Source organism: Camellia sinensis, chromosome 6 (genome assembly GCF_055761805.1).
Source record: "Camellia sinensis isolate YWXY chromosome 6, ASM5576180v1, whole genome shotgun sequence".
NCBI classification, from domain to species: domain Eukaryota; kingdom Viridiplantae; phylum Streptophyta; class Magnoliopsida; order Ericales; family Theaceae; genus Camellia; species Camellia sinensis.
This window is the reverse complement of record NC_138966.1, coordinates 133,609,393-133,616,284: the sequence shown is the minus strand read 5'-3', so window position 1 is coordinate 133,616,284 and position 6,892 is coordinate 133,609,393. Positions and strand designations below refer to the sequence as shown.

At 32.2% G+C, this 6,892-nt stretch overlaps 1 pseudogene; it reads left to right on the top strand.

Annotated features, from left to right (window-relative positions):
- Positions 1–4,771: 4,771 nt before the first annotated feature.
- LOC114303255 (putative LRR receptor-like serine/threonine-protein kinase At3g47570 pseudogene) lies at positions 4,772–5,984 on the top strand (annotated as a pseudogene).
- Positions 5,985–6,892: the final 908 nt, after the last annotated feature.

Genomic DNA, 6,892 nt, shown 5'->3' with positions numbered 1-6,892 from the left:
TGACACCCTGAATGTTTAATTAAATACCACATAAATATTTATAGTTATATATAATTATGGTTGTATGTGATAATTTATAATTGAATAAATAAATAAATAAATAATAACAATAATAATAAAATAAATATATGGAATAAGAATAATAATAATATGTAATAGTAAAACAAAATAATTAATAAAGTATAATTTAAATTATTAATTGGAGTCAATGTAAAATTAAGGTAAAATAATAATAATAATAATAAAAAAGTATACGCAAATCAATTTGCCTTATCAACTATATGATGTAGGAGATCTCCTGGGGATTAAGCAAATCAACCATTAATGAGAGAAGATTTGGCAATTGTCCTGGAGAGATAGAATTAAGCCACCAGTGCCATCTAAGCAAATAGGAGAGGTGAGTCATCAACCATGGGGTCATCACGATGGGATGAGTCAGCACTAAGGAATGTGTATATAAGGGAGGGAGGGGGCTGTGAAATAATAAGGGATCAAACGAGAGAGAGAGAGAGAGAGAGAGAGAGAGAGAGAGAGAGAGAAAAGCAAGAGAATACAACAAAAATAAGAGGGAAATAGTAATACTCAATATTAAGGTGATTTATATTATACCTTGAGTCACCATGATATATTTTACGTATATTTTGATTTACCATAATTTATTTTATACAAGTTGTGTTTTATAAATTATATTAATATTTCAATTACGTGAACTAATTTCTGAACTCTATTTGTTTAAAATGAAACCCATGGAAAAGTTTGTTTAAATTTTAGTATATTTTTTACTATGACCTTATAAACAATTATTTTTTGTAAGTACCACCACGGGAGTCCCATGCCTTAGGGGACTTGAATGACCATTGGCTTCTGTTTGGCCACTTTATGGTCCTCTGTTTGTCATGGATCCATTGACCTTTGTTTTGATTGTCACTCCAGTGACCTCTGCTCTTCTCTGTTCTATACCATGGTTATGGTTATTTATTTACATAATTTATGTATTTCAGTTTCTGTCATTTTAAATCATTCGTTTATTTAAATTAAGTTATGTTACTATTTTAGCTTAAATAACTATCCATGGTTGTTTTGTATTCCCTATACCTTGGCATAATATTTCTCACTCTGCTGTGTACTTATAGCTGTTACCCTTTTAAGTGAGGAGATGTAAAGGAGACCCATAACTTCACATAGTGGAAACCACATGAGAATTTGATGTTGAACCATTATTTTTTTTCTTTTATTTATTTTATTTTTGCTCCTTTTTGTTTTTACTCGAGACCGGTCACTGAATAAAAAATAATAAAATCCCTACAAATATATTTTCTCTTATTAAAATAGTAAAATGAAGTAAATTTTCTGTTTAATTATTTTTATTTCCATTTGCCTCCGCCTGCACCATTTAATTTGCCACAATTAGAATAAATTAGTGAGTTACGATTCTAGCCCTAAGCCCTTGGGGTTGAGTTGTGACAAAAATGATGAGTGCATTTTGAATTTTTCATTAATTTTTTTTTATCAAATTAGTTTTTAAGGTTTTTTAGAAAACATGTTATGAAAGCAGTTTATATATACATGCAGGTACGGATATGGATACGGGTACGGGTAAAATATAGATACGTCAATTTAGCAAATTCTCAAAAAAATAAAGTATAGATTCGACTGGGGTAGGTTAATTTTATTTTTTAATTTATAACTAAACATCTAACATACAATTCAAAATTTAATATCATAATTAAAAAGAGAAATTACAAAACTAAAAAATAAATCATTCAACAATACGAACAATACTTGCAGTTGAACCTCCACTACTTGACGAACTCGTATGCCTATAACCATTATTAACGAAATAAGTTGTGAATTCTTTCACTTCATTCAAGTATATAATTTTTAAATATTCAAATAACAATTTTAAAACATCAATACTATGATGAAAGTAATAATTTTTTTTTCATCTCTTATTTATATATTTATGAATGTCTACTACAATAAAAGACTATTTTATACAACAGTAAGAAGAAAGGGCACAGAGTGGGTGATTTGATTTTACATTACCTAATCTTTTTGAAGATAATTAAAGAGGAATAAGGTTGTGGTTTGCAACAAATTCCAACTGCTTTGTGGAAAAAATATGTACAAAAAAAAAGGATCAGAAAAAATCTGAAACAAATTGGGAATATGAAAAAAAATAATCTAAAAAAAAAAAGAAGAAAAGGAAAGAGGAAGAAGAATCTGAAGAAAAAAAAAAAGAGAGAAAGAAGAATCGAAAAAAGAGGAAGAAGAAGAAGAAGAAGAAGAAGAAATTTTTGTGAAAGTCATATAAGATTATGAAAGTTTTGTTTTGACGCCGACGTGCCCAACCGCATACTCATGGAGTACCCACAACATACCGGTGTGTAAAAGTCATATAAAATGTACTCATGGAGTACCCCTAAAAGTCATATAAAATGTACTCATGGAGTGCCCCTAAAAGATTATGAAATTTTTGTTCTGACCCCGACGTGCCCAACCGCATACTCATGGAGTACCCACAACATACCGGTGTATAAAAGTCATATAAAATGTACTCGATATGTTTTTTCCATACGCGATATGCGTACCCTACTCGGTAAGTATCTGATACTTGTACGGTAATATTTTTGGAGTACCATGCTTCATTGATATATATATACATTGTAAAGCCCCTTCGTTTTGCACTTTCTTCCTTTGTATTTGGATGGGATATCTTTTGAACCTTCTGTTAATATAATCAATAATATTTGGGAGCTCTAATTTAAGAGCTTTAATGGTGGGTCCCATATGATGATGTGATGTTTTGGCTTGCTTTTTTTTTTTTTTTTGACACCTCATTAGTGTTCATGTTAGAGCTCTAGTGTTAGAGCTCTCTATCACTACCCTAATATAATATCGCTTATCGGGAAAAACAAAAAGGGTTTGACATTGCATGATCTAGCTAGCTAGTAGTGTTCTTTGAGCTTACCAAAAAATCCATTGATCCACTTTGTTACTTGCATTGGTTATATTCTACTCATATTCACCTCATTAATATTTTGTAAGAATTTCTTGCTTATATCATACTTGGTCTCCAGTTGCAAATAGCACTATGATCCTTTTTGCTCAATAAATTATATTTCAAATGTAGCCATTTTATCAATTTTCTTGGATTAGTAGGCAAAAGAATTAGCCCCTGGAAGGAGATGAAAATTCTCTTTATTTATCTATCAACTGATCACTATAATTTTAATTTTTGAAAACACCTTTCATTGTTAAGTAGTTAATCCTCCTTGCATATGATATTCCATGGACCAATAATGTCACCTTGAATGTTAAGGAGATCACCAGGCCAATACCAAAAGATCTTGGAAAACTTTTACGTCTTCAGGATGTGCAATTTAGCTATAACAAAGTACAAGATGACCTGACTACTTTTTATCTCATCTTTAACAAACTACACTAGTTTAGAATATATTATTGCTGATGGCAATCTTCTCAAAGGTTCATTGCCTGACTCCATAGCCAATCTCTCCACCCATATTAGCTACATCTCTATAGAAGGAAATCAATTCCATGGAAGAATTCCTTCAGGAATTGGGAACCTCCTTAACTTTGCTGTCTTTGATATAGTAAATAGTTATCTTACTGGCCCTATTTCCACTGATATTGGAAAGCTGTCTAAATTGCAAGGGTTGTATTTACAGGGGAACAAATTCACAGGACTACCTTCTTCACTTGGTAATTTAACATCATTGAATATTCTCTCATTGGGACAAAACACTATCCATGGAAGCCTACCTCCAAATCTTGGCAATTGTCGTAACTTGTTAGAATTAAATCTTTCACATAATAACCTCTGCGGTTCAATACCACCTGAAACTATGAATCTCTCTTCCATTTCAAAATCCTATAGTTTAGCTCACAATTCTTTGACTGATTCTATTCCATCAGAAGTTGGGTCTTTGAAAATCTCAAGAAGTTGGATGTATCCAATAATAGGTTATCAGGAAGAATACCAAACTCTCTGAGCAATTGTTTGAGCTTGGAATATCTTTACCTGGGCAGGAATTCATTTGAAGGCCAAATACCTCAAAGTTTGAGAGAGCTAAGGGGTTTACGAGAGTTGGACCTCTCCTGCAACAATTTATCGGGGTTGATCCCAAGTTATCTAGGTGAGCTTCAATTGGAAAAGTTGAATCTTTCTTTTAATTTTCTACATTGGCCAGTTTCAATACAAGAAGTGTTTTGAAATGCAAGCGTGATTTCAATTGTTGGAAATAATGATCTCTGTGGAGTTATTGCAGAATTGAACCTTCCCCCTTGCCCGTCCACAAAGTCAAAGGATATTAAGTTATCTTACAAGATGAAAGTGATATTGTTTATGGTGATTGCTCTTGTGATATGTGCAACTTTGTTAGTTGTCTTCTGTATATTTCTCCAACAAGGACATGTCCTGAAAAAGAAGACACCTTCTGTGCCATCATTCAAAAACAACATTTTGAGGGTTTCTTATGCAGAGCTTCTCAAAGCTACCAATGGATTCTCATAGGCTAATCTAATTAGTATTGGAAACTATGCTTCTATTTATAAAGGTATTCTTAATCAAGGTCATATGACAATTGCGGTGAAAGTGCTCAATCTTCAACTTAGAGGAGCTTTTAAGAGTTTCATGTCGGAATGCAAAGCACTAAGAACTATAAGATATTGAAATCTCTTGAAACTTGTAAGTGCTTGTTCTAGTGTGGAATTCCATGGTAATGAATTTAAAGCCATAGTATATGAATTTATGGCCATAGGAAGCTTACATAAATGGTTGCACCCATATAGAGTTGCAGAACAAGAGCAACAAGAACACAAAAAACTTAAATTGATAGAGAAACTGGACATTTCCATTGATATTGCTTGTGCACTTGAGTATCTTCATTATGGTTGTGGGTCAACAATTATTTATGGTGATCTTAAGCCAAGTAACGTTCGTCTTGATGATGAGATAATGGCCCATGTTGGAGATTTTGGGTTAGCAAAATTTATTTCTGTAGCTTCGAATGATGTATCACAAAGTCAAAGTGATTCAATTGGAATATGGGGAACCATAGGCTATGCTGCTCCAAGTACAAAATCTTTACAATTTCCGTAGAATGAAAAAAATTGAACTTGCATTAGGAAAATTAAACTAAGCGTGGTTTCCATATTAGATTGCCAATGATCCTAGGCTCTGCTGACTAGTGTATATACACTAATTGCTTTAGATTCATCTATTTGTACTTTCTTTCCAAAGCTGGAAAAAATGCAGAGTTTCACTTTGGGAGCTTCAAAATGCACTCCTTTATTATCCTTCAACACCCATTATGACATATATACAATTGTACTTGCACACACTTAGATCACACAAGACTCCATAACATGACAAAAAAAATTTGTAACAACTTGGATTAATTTTCTGTGTCACTTGGCATTTGACTAAAATTTTCATGCAAGTCTAGTTTTCTGTTACCTTCAATAAAAAATACAATTAAACAATAATGATCTTAGGCAATCACACTCACAAGAAACTAGCAAAAAAAAAAATATTGTTGCTAAGAGATACGAAAGGCCATCACATATCATTAAAATTATTTCAATTTTTCATTCAATGAATGATTAAATGCATTTTCTATTGGAATTGCAATCAATTTGCAGAGTATGGCATGGGCGACATGGCTTCCACACTAGGGGATGTATATAGCTTTGGGATTCTTTTGCTGGAGATGTTTATAGGTAAGAGACCAATTGACAATATGTTTAAGGATCATCTAAATCTTCATAACTTCGTTAAGGAAGCTTTACTTGACCAAGTGATGGAGATTGTGGATCCCTATATCCTATTGAAACACAACACAAGTAGTTGGATCAGGGATTGCATGTTTGCCATTATGAGAATTAGGGATGGATGTTCAATAGAATCGCCAAGAGATCAAATGGAAATAGAAAGTGTTATTAGCGAATTTCATAAGATCTAAATTACATACATGAATGAAGGGTTGAACCTAGGCTAGGAAGTTGAAAGAGATTTCGCAACATAAAGGCCAAAGTTATTTATCATACGCTCTTGACCTATGCCTATGCATATGCATATGCATACCAAAATGAAAAATGTTATACGCAAACAAATTTTTTACCTAATTTTCTTACAACTAGACAATGACATAAGTTTCGCATATATTTATTAATGTAAACTTCACTAGCTTTGCGTCTAGTAATAAGAAAATTTGGTTAGAAATTTGTTTACATATAGCATTACTCTACCTAAATACATCTTTCCCTCATTGAAACGTCACAATTTCAATTTTTTATTTTCTTTTTCTTTCATTTTTTATTATAATCTATTCATGCAGCAAACATGAGTGAGTGGAATTAAGCACTTCTCTTTTCTTTTTCTTTTTTTGTTATTTATTTTTTTATCGTTTTGGACAGTGAACTAAAGCATGCTTATTCTTTTGTTGCTTAAGGTTACATCCAAGGTCCTCCAATAATGGCTACCTCAACAATATGCTACTTCAACAACCAATAGAACACAAGTGGTGGCTTTATGTTATTGTTACCTTATCAATATTCATTCTATTGCTTGAATAAGTAACTGTCACTTTTCTCCTTTGGTTAGATTGTATTATATCAAACACATGTTCATGTGGGATGTTATGTTTCCAGCTAAGATTGTGTGCTTGGGATTACCAATATTTATCCCTGTTAAATTAAAACTCTAATTTCATTGTATCTTGACTTTTCCTTGAAATTACATGTCCATGTATCAAAAATTATTTTCTTTGTAGCTTTGTTTGATATTATTGTAATTTGCCTTTCAGTCATGGTAACTCTGTGTAACATAGACTCATGCGCTACTACCACTAGCACCAAGTGTCCCACTAGG